Genomic DNA, 16,052 nt, shown 5'->3' with positions numbered 1-16,052 from the left:
GGAAAGAATGCAGTGGTTCTAATCTTGGAGACCAAGAACACGTTTTGTGCCTCTTCTCTGCATTCCTTTAGGCAGGACATTCTCTACTGCTGCGAGGTGAAAAGATTTAAATTAGAAAATAGGTGTGTAAGAAACGTAAACACATGAAAAGTTCTGTGTTGATAAAAGGCTGTTAATAATATAGCTAATTGATATTATAAATGATAATATAGTTATCAGTGTTAACACTAATGTGACAAACTCCTCCATCTCCAGAATCAAAACCAGAGAACAGCACCATCTTGCCTTCATAGACTCCCTAGTTCCAAGTTACACACTGCTCTTGCCATTCACCACCATTTTTTTCTTCCAAACATTGCTCTTTCTAGTAGAGAAAAAGTGGGAGATCTACAATTTCTCAAAGCTATGCTTTCTGTCACTTTAGGAAATTTAGGGCGGGAAAGGAGATGTGCCATCTTAGTCTAATCTCTGATAATCTAATTTTCATCCTAGAAAATATTAATTTCCTTGAGGGCAACTACAACATTATTTCCATACCTAAATTCTGCACAAATTTGAGCCCAGTCTGACAAACAACATCTGCTCATTGATATCAAGCTGTGTGGCTGTCAAAAGAGTGAAAGGAATTGATGAGTGGTACCAAATGACTGAGGCCAAGGAAATGTGATCATCACTGTTTTGGGTCATTGTATTCTTCCAGTGAGTTTGGTGAGCTCTCCTGGACTTTGAATTCCTATTAAGGCATCTCTTACTGATACTACCTGAGAATAGGGAAGTTCAGTCCAGACCCTTGAAAAGTTCCCTAACCAGACTCTTGGACAAGTGAGAGGGGTTAAACCATCTTGTTCCTTCGAGTTGTTATGAAGCATACATTAGTGTTCAGTGTGAGGCTGGATGATTTGAATGTCAGTTTCCTAGGCCTATAAATACTCCAGCTCAAGGGTCCTAACCAGAGCTCTAGGTATCTGTCAGTTGAAATCAGTACCATGAACCTGGATGGGGAAAATAAAAAAATCCCTTCTTTATTCTCAATAACCTCTATCTGAAACTTGGTGTTTCCTATCATTACGAATGTAAAGTGAGGGATTGCCCTGGTGGTCCAGTGGTTAAGACTCTACCTTGCTATTCAGGGGTATGAGTCACTTGGTACCATTCACTGGTTGGAAAATTAAGATCTCAAATGTGCAGAGGAACTAGGCCACCACCACAACTACTGAACCTGCACCCTCCAGAGTTTAAGCACTGCAACTAGAGAAAGATCCTGCATGCCACAACTAAGACCTGGCTCAGCCAAATAAATAAATGCATTTTTTAAATGAATGTAGAGTGATAGTATAGTGCTATTTGTAGTACCCTTGACTTTATCACTAAAAGGAATTATAATTCATGCTGCATTTCATTTGTCACAGATATCTTGAAATATTATTTGCTCTGATCGCTACTTTAATATTATTTGACCTAATGTGAGATTTTGTTATTTAATGCATGAATAAAGCAGCATGCATAGCACTATATTAAAAGGTTGCATTAACATTATTATTAACATAATAAGTTTTATTTATAATCCTATTTGTTTTAGTTTATGCATTTAGAATCCTTTCCTAAGAAGAAGACAAGGAATGGAGCTCAGCAAGATATAACCTCAGCTAGAGTCTACCTTAGCTTATTCTAGGGAGCCCTGGAGCAGGAATGATGTCTCAGGGTTGTCCCAGTTTGAAGCAAGGCTTAATAACTGCTTCAGCCCCGCATTGCCTAATCTTCCAGGCCTCTTTGGCTCTTGGAGGCTCCATTGGCCACAGACAACCCTCCCAGAGAAGGGGGTAGTTGTGAGCAGTTAATGACCAACACCTGAAGCAGTTGGGGGACTGGATGCATCAGCTGGCAAAGAAAAGCTGGACAAGGTACCTGCTATTCTGTGGAGATGAGAATGACCATGGTGCACTGGGATCCAGTGAGAACAGATATGTTTGAGGAGATGAGGTACTTGTAAGGAGTAGTGAGTAAGACTGGTTCAAGTTCTAGGGCTAAGAGAAATGAAGAGGGATTAGTGAGCAATATAAAGACCCTGTTTGTATGGTGACCATGAATTTATCATGTTATGATTATGTGTGATTTCATGAAGAAAGCCAAACTTGGGTTTATCTAAAGATGTATTTTGCCAGAGAGAGGTACAAGAGCATTGAGGGTATTGGCATCAGGAGGGAAGTGAAGCCATTCAGAAGAGACCTAATGGATAGACTGGTGAAAAAAAGAACCAGGGATCCCCAAATAGTCAGAGAAGACCTTGTGGAACTCACTGAGCAAGTAAGTTGGAAGGAGAAGAGGATATTTCCACCAGTTGTTTTGGAAATGGAGCATATGCCAGTGATAAAGAAGTACGAGATGGAACTATGGAAGTGGATCCAGAAGAGAGCTTGAAAAGACTCCAACAGAGGAGGACTCAGACCCACAACATTGGATGGGTAATGTGTCACCATGACAGTCACCTAGGATAATGTCATCAGCAGAAGCAGGAAAAAGGCTGGGATCCAGGGTCTAGGGTCTGCTCTTGGTGAGCAGGAGACACCAAGAGATCAGAGACGGCAGAGAATAAGAAAGGTGATTTCAGTGAGAAGAGCCCCCCAAAGTAGAACTTCTTTTTTCCTGTTCATTTTTTTAATTGGTGGAAAATTACTTTACAATGTTATGTTGGTTTCTGCCATACAACAACACAAATCAGTCATAAATAAATAAATATATATATATATACATATATATATATATATATATATATATATATATATATATACATACATACATATCCCCTCCCTCAGGAACCTCCATTCCCACCCCCCATCCCACCCACCTAGGTCTTCACAGAGCACCAGGCTGGGCTCCTTGTGTTACGAAGCAACTTCCCACTAATTATCTGTTTTACACATGATAGTGTACGTATGTCAATGCTAATTTCTCAATTCATTCCACTCTCACCTTCCCCTGCTGAGTCCACAACATTCTTTACTAGACTCAACAGTACCATTTTTCTAGATTCCATGTATATGTGTTAATATATGATACTTGTTTTTATCTTTCTGACTTATTTCACTCTGTATAAGAGGCTCTAAGTTCATCTACCTCACTACAACTGACTCAAATTTGTTTCTTTTTATGGCTCAGTAATATTCCTTTTTATATATGTAGGACATCTTTATCCATTCATCTGTTGATGGACATCTAGATTACTTCCGTGTCCTTTGGCTATTGTAAATATTGCTGCAATGAACATTGGGGTACATGTGATTTTTAGGATTGTGGTTTTCTCAGAGCTTCCCAGGTGGCACTGTGGTAAAGAACCTGCCTTCCAATGCAGGAGATGTAAAGAGAGGTGGGTTCGATTCCTGGGTTGGGAAGATCCCCTGGACGAGAAAAGGGCAACCCACTCCAGTATTCTTGTCTGGAGAATCCTGTGGACAGAGGAGCCTGGCAGACTACAGTCCATGGGGTTGCAAAGAGTCAGACACAACTGAAGCTACTTAGCATGCAGCGAGGTATATGAGAAAGTGAAAAGGGCTTACCTAGTAGATCAGACTGTAAAGAATCTGCCCACAATACAGGAGACCTGGGTTCAATCCCTCAGCTGGGAAGATCCCCTAGAGGAGGAAATGGACACCCACTCTAGTATTCTTGTTTGGCAAATTCCATAGACAGAGGAGCCTGGCAAGCTATGGTCCATGCAAGGTGGCTCAGTCGGTAAAGAATCTGCCTGCAATGCAGCATACCCAGGTTCAATCCCTGGAACAGGACTATCCCCTGTAGAAGGAAATGGCAACCCACTCCAGTATTCTTGCCTGGGAAATCCCTTGGACAGAGGACAGAGGAGCCTTGTGGGCTACAGTCTTTGGGGTCGCAAGAGTCAGACTTAGCGACTAAACCACCAAACCACCACCAGGGTATATGCCCAATAGTGGAATTGCTGGGGTATATGATAGATTTATTCTTAATTTTTTAAGGAATCTCAATACTGTTTTCTATAATGGCTGTATCAGTTTACATTCCCACCAATGGTGCAAAAATTTCCCTTTTCTCCACATTTTCGCCAGTATTTATTGTTTGTAGAGTTTTTTGATGGTAGCCATTCTGACTGATGTGATACGGTACTTCTTTGTAGTTTTGATTTACATTTCTCTAATAATGAGCAATGTTGAGCATCTTTTTCATGTGTTTATTGGCCATCTGTATGTCTTCTTTGGAGAAATGTCTGTTTAGATCATCTGTCCATTTTCTCAGTGGATTATTTGTTGATCTGAAATGGAGCTGTGTGAGCTGCTTATGTATTTTGGAGATTAATCCTTTGTCAGTTGTTTCATTTGCAATTATTTTCTCCTATTCTGAGGGTTGTCTTTTCATCTTGTTTATAATTTCCTTTGCTGTGAAAAATCTTTTCAATTTTATTAGGTCCCATTTGTTTATTTTTGTTTTTATTTCCATCAATCTAGGAGGTGGGTCAGAGAGAATCTTGCTGTGATTTATGTCAGAGTATACTATCTATGTTTTCTTCTAAGAGTTTTAGAGTTTCTGGACTTACATGTAAGTCTTTAATCCATTTTACTTTTGTGTATGGTGTTAGGAAGTGTTCTAATTTAATTCTTTTCCATGCAGCTGTGCAGTTTTCCCAGCACCACTTTTTGAAGAAGCTAGCTTTACTCCATTGTATATTCTTGCCTTCTTTGTGAAAAATAAGGTGTCCATATGTGTGTGTATTTATCTCTGGGCTATCTTGTTTTATTGATCTATATTTCTGTTTTTGTGCCAGCACCATACTGTCTTTGATGACTGTAGCTTTGTAGAATAGTCTGAAGTCAGGGAGGTTGATTCCTCCCTCCATCTTTCTTTCTCAAGATTGCTTTGGTTATTTGGGGTCTTTTGTGTTTCCATACAAATTTGGAAGTTTTTTGTTCTGGTTCTGTGAAAAGTACCATTGGTAATTTGATAAAGATTGCATTGAATCTGAGGATTGCATTTGGTAATATAATCATTTTGACAATATTGATTCTTTAAATCCAAGAACATGGTATACCTCACCATCTGTTTATCATCTCATCTTTAATTTCTTTCACCAGTGTCTTATAGTTTTCTGCATACAGGTCTTTTGTCTCTTTAGGTGGGTTTATTCCTAGGTATTTTATTCTTATGTTGCAGTGGTGAATGGGATTGTTTCTTTAATTTCTCTTTCTGATTTTTTATTGCTAGTGTATCCAAATGCAAGTGATTTCTATGTATTGATTTTATATTCTGCTACTTTACTAAATTCATTGACTAGCTCTAGTAGTTTTTTGGTGGGATTTTTGGTGGTTTTCATGGTGGGTTTTTGGTGGGTTTTCTTGCATTTTGATGGCATTTTTTGTGATTTTGGCATTTTGGTGAGCATTTTGGTGTATAGTATTATGTCATCTCCAAACAGTGAGAGTTTCACCTCTTCTTTTCCAATCTGGATTCCTTGTATTTCTTTTTCTTCTCTGATTGCTGTGGCTAGGACTTCCAAAACTATGTTTAAATAGTAGTGGTGAGAGCACTTGTCTTGTTTCTGATCTTAGGAGGATATGCTTTCAGTTTTTCACTGTTGATAATAATGTTTTCTGTGGGTTTGTCATATGTGGCCTTTATTATGTTGAGGTATGTTCCTTCTATGCCAATTTTTTGGAGAGTTTTTTTTTAATAATAAATGAGTGATGAATTTTGTGAAAAGCTTTCTCTGCATAGATTTTTTTTTTATCACAGTTTCAATTTCAGTGCTTGTGATTGGTCTGTTCATATTTTCTAATTCTTCCTGGTTCAGTCTTAGAAGATTGTACATTGCTAAGAACTTGTCCATTTCTTCCAGGCTATTCATTTTATTGGCATATAGTTGCACACAGTAATCTCTTATGATCCTTTTTATTTCTGCATTGTCTGTTGTAACTTCTTTTTCACTTCTAATTTTATTAATTTGAATCTTCTCCCCTTTTTTCTTGATCAGTCTGGCTAATTAATGACTTGTTAATTTTGTTTATCTTCTCAAAGAACTAGATTTTAGTTTTATTGATCTTTGTCATTGTTTCTTTCATTTCTTTTCATTTATTTCTGCTCTGATATTTATATTTCTTTCCTTGTACTAATTTTGGGGTTTTTTAATTCTTTTTCTAGTTGCTTTAAATATAAGGTTAGGTTGGTCATTTGAAGGTTTTCTCATTTTTTGTGGTAGACTTATATTGCTATAAACTCTCTTAGCATTGCTTTTACTGCATCCCATAGGTTTTGAGTCATCATGTTTTCATGGTCATTTGATTGAAGGTATATTTTGATTTCCTTCTTGATTTCTTCAGTGATCTCTTGGATATTAAGAAGTATACTTTTTAATCTCCATGTGTTTGTATTTTTTACAGATTTTTCCCCTGTAACTGATATCTAATCTCATAGCATTGTGGTCAGAAAAAATGCTTGATACAATTTCAATTTTCTTAAATTTCCAAGGCTTGATTTGTGACCCAAGATGTGATCTATCCTGGAGAATGTTTCCTGTGGACTTGAGAAAAAAGTGTATTCTGCTGTTTTTGGATTGAATGCCCTATAAATATCAATTAGGTCTATCACATCCAATATGTCATTTAAGGCTTGTGTTACCTTATTTTCCGTCCAGATGATCTGTCCATTTTTGTGAGTGGGATATTAAAGTTCCCTACTATTATTGTGTTGCTATTTCCTCTTTTATGGGTAATAGCTTTGCTTTATTATTAAGGCGCTCATATGTTGGTGCATATTATATATTTATAATTGTTATAGCTTTTTGGATTGATCCTTTGATCATTATGTAGTGTCCTTCCTTGCCTTTTGTAACTGTCTTTATTTTGAAGTCTATTTTATCTGATATTAGTATTGCTTCTTCCACTTTCTTTTGATTTCTACTTGCATAGTATATCTTTTTCCAGCACCTGACTTTCAGTCTGTATGTGTCTCTAGATCTGAAGTGGGTCTCTTTTAGACAGTATATATGGGTCTTGTTTTTTTTCAATCCATTCAGCCAGTCTGTGTCTTTTGGTTGGAGCATTTAATCCATTTACATTTAAGGTAACTATTGATATGTATGCTCCTATTATGATTAACTTTATTGATTTTGGTTTTTGTTGTTGTTGTTATTGTTTTTTAGGTAAGAAATGGATTTATTCAGACTCAGAAGCACACTCCATAGACAGAGTGTGGGCCACTGCAAAAGGCAAGTGCCTTGGGTTTGTTTTTGTAGGTCTTTTCTTTCTCTTTTGTTTCCTGTCTAGAGAAGTTCCTTTAGCATTTGTTGTAAAGCTGGTTTGGTAGTGCTGAATTCACTTAATTTTTGCTTGTCTGTAAAGCTTTTGATTTCTCTGTCAAATCTGAATGAGATTCTTGGTGGGTAGAGTTTTGTTGGTTGTAGGTGTTTCCTTTCATCACTTTAAGTATATACTGCCACTCCTTTATGGCCTGCAGAGTTTCTGCTGAAAGATCAGCTTTTAACCTTATAGGGATTCCCTTGTATGTTATTTGTTGCTTTTACCTTGCTGCTTTTAATATTTTTTTATTTGTGTTTAATTTTTGCTAGTTTGATTAATATGTCTTGGCATGTTGCTCTTTTTGGATTTATCCTGTATGGGACTCTCTGGGCTTCCTGGACTTGGGTGGCTATTTCCTTTCCCATGTTATGGAATTTTTCAACTATAATTCCTTGAATATTTTCTCATACCCTTTCTTTTTCTCTTCTTCTTCTGGGATCCCTATAAGTCAAATGTTGGTGCATTTAATGTTGTACCAGAGGTCTCTGAGACTGTCCTCATTATTTTTCATTCTTTTTTCTTTATTCTGTTCTGCTTCTGTTATTTCCACCACTCTATTTTCCAGCTCACCCAGTTATTCTGCTATTGGTTCCTTCTAGTGTATTTTAAATTTCACCTATGTTGTTCATCGTTGATTGCTTGTTCTTTAGTTCTTCTAGGTCCTTGTAAATTATTTCTTGTATCTTCTCAATCCTTGCCTCCATTCTGTTTATCTGTGCCTCCATTTTATCTCCAAGGTTTTGGATCATTTTTACTACCATTACTCTGAATTCTTTTCAAGTAGATGGCCTACTTCCTCTTTCTTTTTTTGGTCTGGTGGGTTTTACCATGCTCCTTCATCTGCTGCGTGTTTCTCTGTCTCCTCATTTTGTTTAATTTACTGGGTTTGGGGTCTCCTTTCTGCAGACTGCAAGGTTCTCAGAAGGTCTCTGGACCTGTTGTTGGTGATGAAGGATCAGCTCCAACTGAGATCTGGCCTTACTCCAACTTGTACTTGCTTCCAAAGTCCACAGTTGCCCCCAAAGCTCACAGTCTTAAACCAGTTGCAGGGATTTAATCTCCTGCATCTGCTGCTGCAGCAGTGAATGCCCTTCCTCTTCTTTGATCACACAGCCCCTGGTGTTCCACTTTGGTTTTGGCCCCACCTCTGCGTGTAGACCACAGACACGAGGGGCCTAATAAGGCCAAGGCTTATTAGGGCTCACTTACTCAGTCGGACTAGGGAGTGTGAGGGGTAGGGCAGACACAATGAGGGAGTGCCTGTGGCAATAGAGACCTGCTGGAAGTTGCTAGAGTCAGAGGTGTGTCATGTGCTCTCCCAGGCGAACTGACCCTGGGTCTCTTGGAAGAACCAAGTTACATAGTCTTCCAGGAAGTTGTGGACAGTGACCTGCACCCGCTCACAGCTTGGCAGCCACTGTGGCAGCCATCACAGCCACCTCTGGTGTCGCAGACCAAATCCTCGTGCCACCCCCCACCTCTTTTGACACTCGTGCCATCCTTGATGACAGTAGGTCCATGGGCATGCCCACCTCTAGGGTCACAGACCACAGCCAGCTCATCCCACCTTATGACACTCACAAAGGCATGGTCCTGCAATCTGTGAGCACTTGGAGTTAGATGGTCCCAGTGGTGATGATCTCTTGCCTCTCTGGCAGGCCCAGGTTTTTCCCTGGGCTCTTTCTGCATGTTGTACTAGTCCCCTCAGAGTAACTTCATGGCAGGCAACTCCAGTCCTCATCCTAGGGTCCGATTCCTGAAGCCTGAGCCTCAGCACCCAACCCCCACTCACTGCAGTGGGCATGCAAACTGCTTCTCATCTGGGAAGTGCTGGTCAGCAACAATCTCTGTGCTGAATTCTCTCCCATTTGCCTTCGGAGCACCTGTTGCATTCCCCTCTAAGGTTCCAAAGCTCCTGTGAAGGGGGTTCAGAGGAACTTTGCCTCCTTCACAACTCTCCCTGAGGTGCAGGATTCCTCCCATTTTCCTTGTGTCTACTTTTTTTTCTTATTGCTGTTTCCCTACCACTTTATTCAAGATTAGCTATAGAGATTAGCTTGCCTTTTTGGAAGTCTGAAGCCTTCTGGCAGCATTCAGTAGGTGTTTCATGTGCAGCTGCATTTTTCATGTATTTTGGGGGAGGAAGAGGATCTCCACATCTTACTCCTCCACCATCTTCAACACCTCCCTTCCTGTTAATATAAACTTTTGCTTGAATATTTTTAATTGGACAGTAGGTAAATGATCACATTCCTTTTTAAAATATTTTATAGATTATAAATAAGGCCAAAGTTTCCTACCACCCCAGCCACAGCCCCAATCCTTTTGCCCTTTCTCCATAAGCAGCTGGTTGTCTCCTTTGAAATCTTTTTACTGTGCGTGTATACCCTCCCCCTTACACACAGAATAAAGTATTGTTTTTTAGTGCGTGGGTGTGTGTTTTAGAATAAATTGTTTCATACTCTATATATTTGCTTATTTTTTTTTCAGCACATACTGTGTTGTAATTTACTTTTTTCCCTCAACACCATGTCTTAGAGATCTAAGATACCACATTTTAGAAAATGGGCAGGTTCATTGTTTTATTTTGCTGCATAGTATTCTGTAGTGTGAATTTACTAAATTTATTGAACCTTTCTCAAGTTGATGGAGCCTTAGGTGATTTCTAGTTTGGGCCATCACCAGTGATGATGCTCTGCTTATCCCTGTTTGATTTTCTTTGTACACATGAAAAATGTTACAAAGTGCATCCAAAATGCCTACACCCATGTATATGTTTCTGTTATGAATATGATCTCCTGCAATAAGCAAGAAACTCGTTAAACAAATAAGGGTTGTTGGATGTTCCCCCCTCTTTTCTGAAGGTAAGGAGTAACTAGGATTGCTTTAGTTGTGTGGTGATGCACCCTGAGATCCAGGCTCTCTAACTTTTCACTCTGCCAATTTAGTATGTTGTCTAATATCATCATCCTTGGTGCCTCATACTCACCAGATGGTTGCAGCAGCTCTGGACATCACTTCTGGGATCAGACCTAGAAAGGGGAAGAAAGAAAGATCATAGCCATTTACATTCCTTCTTATCAGAAGTACAAATGCTGTCCAAGAAACAATCTCAATGAATTTCCACTTAGGTATCGCAGGCCAGAACTAGGTCCCTGACCTCTTCTACTGTAACAGAGACTCAGAAAGAGGGAAGAAGCTTGTCCTGATTGGCTTAAACCAATTCTTCACAGTCTGATTTGCATATTAGATTCATGCGAAAGTGAAAATGTTGGTCACTCAGTCATGTCTGATTCTTTGCAACCCCATGAACTATATAGCACACCAGGCTTCTCTGTCCATGGAATCCTCTAAGCAAGAATACTGAAGTGGGATGCCATTTCCTTCTCCAGGAGATCTTCCCAACCCAGGGATTGAACCTGGGTCTCCTACGTTGCAGGCAGATTCTTTATCATCTGAGCCACCAGAGAAGCCCACTAGCCTCATAGGTGCTGCTATTTAAAAATACCCATGTCTGGACCCCACTGCCAGAGGTTTTGATGTAATTTGGTCCTGGGTGAGTTCCAGATACTGGTGTTCTTTAAAAACTCCCTGTATGACTAAAAAGTCAATCAGAGTTGAGAACCAGTGGCTCACACCAATCATGATCTTCCTCCTGGGGCTGAGATTTATCAGTTAGGATTAGATTCAGGTGCAAGTGACCATGTACAACATAACCACAACCCACACAAGAAAGGGGTTTACTTCTTGCTCAGGTAAAAGTTCAGTGGTAGTTGATTCAGGGCTAGATTGGCCTCCATCCTGTCAGAGGCTCAGACTTCATTATCTTATAGATCCACCATGCAAGGCCTCCATTCCCAACTTTATTCAAAACAGTTATTTCAGCTCCAGCCACCATTTATGTATTCCAGCCAGCAAGAAGAAGGACAAGGGAGGAGAGCAGAGGCCCCAGTCCTTTAATGACACTTCCTGCCATTTGCACACACCACTTCTTCTCTCCTCCCACATGGTACAGAAAGCAGTGTGTCAGTCTTAGTCTTCCGTGCTTTCATTTCAGAAGGTCTCCTCTACCTTAAGATGATAAGCATATTTTCCAATGTTCTTTCAAATGCTGTAATGGTCATAAATTTATCTGAAATGTCGTTTTCTACAAAATGTGAAATATAAATATCTAACTTTATTTTTTCTCTGAAAGTTTAGCTAATTGCCCCAGTATCATTTATCTGTTCCTCCAGATAAGAACTTCTACTTTTATCAAATATTAAATTCTCACATATGTATTAGGTCAAGCCATGTGAAAACGCTGATATCACTTCACTGGAGCTTTATTTTCTTAGTTATACCAGTTACTATTAGATGTCATATTTTGTTTCTTTGTTTTTTGTCTGTGTCTGCCGCTTGAATGTAAGTTCAGTGAGGGCTGGAATTTTGTCATTTTTGTCAACCCTGGGCTCACATGTATCTGCTAAATGAGTGAATGAAATTTATCTCTATGTTTGTTAATATATATTGATAAGCATTTTCATGACTGAGCTATCCTTATATGTTAGAAAAACTTGGTTATAATATAGTATTCTTTAAGAATACTGCTCTATTTGATCTGTTAAAATCTATGTTAAGTCCTTTGCATCTGTGATCTTAAAAGAGCTTGGGTTTCTCTTTTATTTGTTTCTGCTGCCACACTCCAATGTGGGTGTTAGGACTGAGAATCAGGGATTTTCAGAGACAAGCATGGCCTGGAAGCAGACATGGAGTAGGAACCACTAGGAGAAGCAACCGGCCATGAGCCCTGGGTGTCCCTGCCCAGTCTTCCTGGGTATGCTGAGGATGCAGGGTCCTAATGGCTCTTTGCCATTTCTCAGGCTTGTGTTTGCTGAACTAACACCTCCCTCTAGGACAAAAAGCAGTCTTACTTATTTCCTGCTATAAAGCAAGTGGGTTCTCCAAGTTCGGTGTTCCTCAGATGCGACATAAACCCATTGTATGCACAGCATCTGCTCGGGACCTTCGTGTTGCCCCTGTGGGACTTGGAGGGCAAGGGAGCCAATGTAAACGGTATGCCTATGCTGCTTGCTGTGAGTGATAGAGTCCTTTGTCTCTGTCCTTAGAATCGTTTCTTGGCCAGCATCTGTGAAACAGTAAGAGGCTAATTATTGACTTATCAGCAGGGTAAATTCAAATGCCAGACCCTGACAGTTTTGGCAATGAGGATAGGGTGCTGACAGGGGTATGGCTTGTGGAAGAGGAAGGACGAGGACACTGTGGACCATATCAGGGTATATGCAAACACTCGCTGGCACATGTTAGTGAATCCTCTCACTCAAATGGTGAGCAGGATGAGGGTGGCTAGAGTGAGGGTCTCATATTGTCCTACCTATTAATGAGGCTAAGCAGTGAGAGGCAGAATTGAAAAAAGCCACCTGAATGGTGCTTTGGTTCCTGCTCACTCTAACCCCATGCAGGAGGAGGAGGGATATTATGACAATGGGGCAGAAAGCTGCAGAGCCCCACCCAAAGGTCAATGTGGATGAGGCTGCTGAATCAAAGGGTCCCAGTATCTGAAATAAATGGTATCAGCTAGGATGTTCGGAACAGAGCTTTAGATGAGCCAAAAACATGGCAAGTTTATTTGATTGAGCCCCACAGATGGCATTCAAATCCAAAGTGAACAAAAAGCTTTGCTTACTGGCATAGATCTGCCCTTTGATGCTGTGTTCCCCATCCCTCAGTCCCATCCACACACCACACTCGGCTGCTTTGATGAAAAAGCGAAGTATGCTGAGAACTTCATGGAACTGAGAACGTCAAATGCTTATAGCTCTGTAGGACTCAATGTCCATGTCACCATCTTACCCTGTCCTGTGGATGAATGCAAGCAAAGGTGAAGTCACCAAGGGATGCAATGTGAAGTGGGGGCAAAATGGTCCTGGGCTTGGGTTCTCTCTGGACTGATGCTGGAGATTTATGAGGAAGGAGACAGTGGCACATCAACCCTGAAATCAGAGGCAAGAGAAAATGAAAGTCTTCCAGCTGCCCAGCCTCCTGCATGAGCTAGCATCCCCTACCACCCAGCACTCCCTGCTCTCCCTTCGGGAATACCATGATCTCCTAAAGCTGTTGTGATAGCTCCTGGTCCATACATACTAAATTCCTTAGTCTGTTTTCCCATAAGGTGAAAATATCTGTTGCATTTCTTTTTTAAATTTTTAAAAATTAATTTGTTTTATTATTTTTATTTTTGGCTGTTGCTGTGCACAGGTTTTCTCTAGTTGTGGTGAGTGGGGGCTACTCTCTAGTTGTGGTGTTCAGGCTTCTCATTGTGGTGGCTTCTCTTGTTGGGAATCGCAGGCTCTAGAGTGTAGGCTCAGTAGTTGTGGCACATAGGATTAGTTGCTCCTAGGCTTGTGGAATCTTCCCAAATAAGGAATCAAACCCTGCATTGGCAGGCAGATTCTTAGCCACTGAACCACCAAGGAAGTCCTTATTGCATTTCTATGCACTAACAATGAACACTCAGAGGGAGAGAAAAGAAAAAATAAGCCTATTTACAATTGCATCCAAAAGAATAAAATACCTAGGCATGTATCTAACTAAGGAGGTAAAAGACTTGTTCTCAGAAAACTATAAATCACTGATGAAAGAAACTGAAGATAAGACAAATGGATGGAAAGATATACCATGTTTATGTATTGGAAGAATTAATATTGTTAAAATGACCATCCTACCCAACACAATCTACAGATGCAGTGCAATACCTGACAAAATACCAATGACACTTTTCACAGAATTAGAAAAAAATAATTCTAAAGTCTTCATGGAAACACAAAAGATCCCAGGTAGCCAAAATCTTGAGAAAGAAAAGCTAGTGTCATCAAAATCATTTGAGACCAGCACAAAAACAGAGATTCTAATCAATGGAACAGAGTAGAGAGCCCAGAAACGAACCCACACTTATATGGGCAGTTAATCTACCACAAAAGAAATAAAAATATACAATGGAGGAAGACTCTTCAATAAAGGGTATGAGAAAAATGGACAGCTATGTGCAAAAGAGTCAAACAGGACTACTGTCTCACACCATGCCCAAAGATAAATTCAAAATGGATTAAAGACTTAAATATATAAGACCTGAAACCATAAAACTTCTAGAAGGAAATGTAGGCAGTACACTGTTTGACATAAGCCATACTAATATTGGGGGGGATATTTTTCCTCAGGTGAGGGAAACAAAAGCAAAAACAAACATTTAGGACTACATCAAACTAAGAAACTTTTGCACAGAGAAGGAAAATGTCAACAAAACAAAAAGGTCACCTACTGGATAGGAGAGAATATTTGCTCAACATCACTTAATCATCAGGGAAATGCAATTCAAAACCACAGTGAGATATCACCTCACACCCATCAGAACGGCTTCTATAGAAAAGACAACAAATAATCTTGTTGGCAAGGTTGTGGAGAAAAAGGAACCCTTGTACACTGTTATTGGGAATATAAATTGGTGTAACCACTATGGAAACAGTACGGAGATCCTTAAAAAGAATTAAAAATAGAACTACCATATAAACTGTGTGAGAGTTGGAGAAGGCTAAGTGCTGAAGAACTGATACTTTTGAACTGTGGTGTTGGAGAAGACTCTTGAGATTCCTTTGGACTGCAGGGAGATCAAACCAGTTAATCCTAAAGGAAATCAACCCTGAATACTTATCGGAAAGACTGATGCTAAAGCTGAAGCTCCAAAACTTTGGCCACATGATGCAAAGAGCCAACTCATTAGAAAAGACCCTGATGTTGGGAAAGATTGAAGGAAGGAGGAGAAGGGAACAGCAGAGGATGAGATGGTTGGGTGGCATCACTGACTCAATGAACATGAGTTTGAGCAAACTCCAAGAAGCGGTGAAGGACAGGGAAGCCTGGCATGCTGCAGTCCATGGGATCACAAAGAATCAGACATGACTGAGTGACTGAATGACTGAACAACAAAAACCATATAAGCTAGTAATTCCATCCTGAGTATTTATCTGAAAGGAACAAAAACACTAATTCAAAAAGACATATGTCCCCTTATGTACATTATAGAATTATTTACAATAGCCAAGATATGGAAACAATCTAAGATTCCACTAATAGATGAATGGATAAAGAAGATGTGGTATATGTAAGAAATAGAATATTATTCAGCCATAAAAAGAATGAAATCTTGCAATTTGCAACAACACGTTTGAACCTAGAGGGTATTATGCTAAAGTGAAATGTCAGACAGAGAAAGACAAATACTCTATGAATTCCCTTAAATGTGGAATCTAAAAACATAACAAAACAGAAACAGAGTTACAGATACACAGAACAAACAAGTGGTTGCCAGAGGGGAGAGGGGAGGAGGCAGAAAAGAAATAAGTGAAGGAGATTAAGAGGTACAAATTTCCAGTTGCAAAATAAATGGGTCAGGGATATGAAATGTACAGTATGGAAGATATAGTCAATAACTCTGGCCTCCCAGAAATAGGCCTGGCAGAGGTGTGACCTTAAACCAAGGAGGCAGAGCTGAGACTGGGTTTAAATTTTTGAAATTAAAGTGGGTCTACATGTTAGGTCTTTTCTTATAAGTAAATAGAAAGAATTAGACGCTAGGTTTCTGAAAAGTTCATTGTTGAGGGCCTAAGAAACTTGGAACCATTGCAGACCAATATGGTGAGTTCAGAGTCGATAACATCCTTCTCTAAACAGGAGATC

The sequence above is a fragment of the Muntiacus reevesi genome, chromosome 2 (genome assembly GCF_963930625.1).
Source record: "Muntiacus reevesi chromosome 2, mMunRee1.1, whole genome shotgun sequence".
NCBI classification, from domain to species: domain Eukaryota; kingdom Metazoa; phylum Chordata; class Mammalia; order Artiodactyla; family Cervidae; genus Muntiacus; species Muntiacus reevesi.
The sequence above is the reverse complement of the archived record's forward strand: the minus strand, read 5'-3'. Positions refer to the sequence as shown.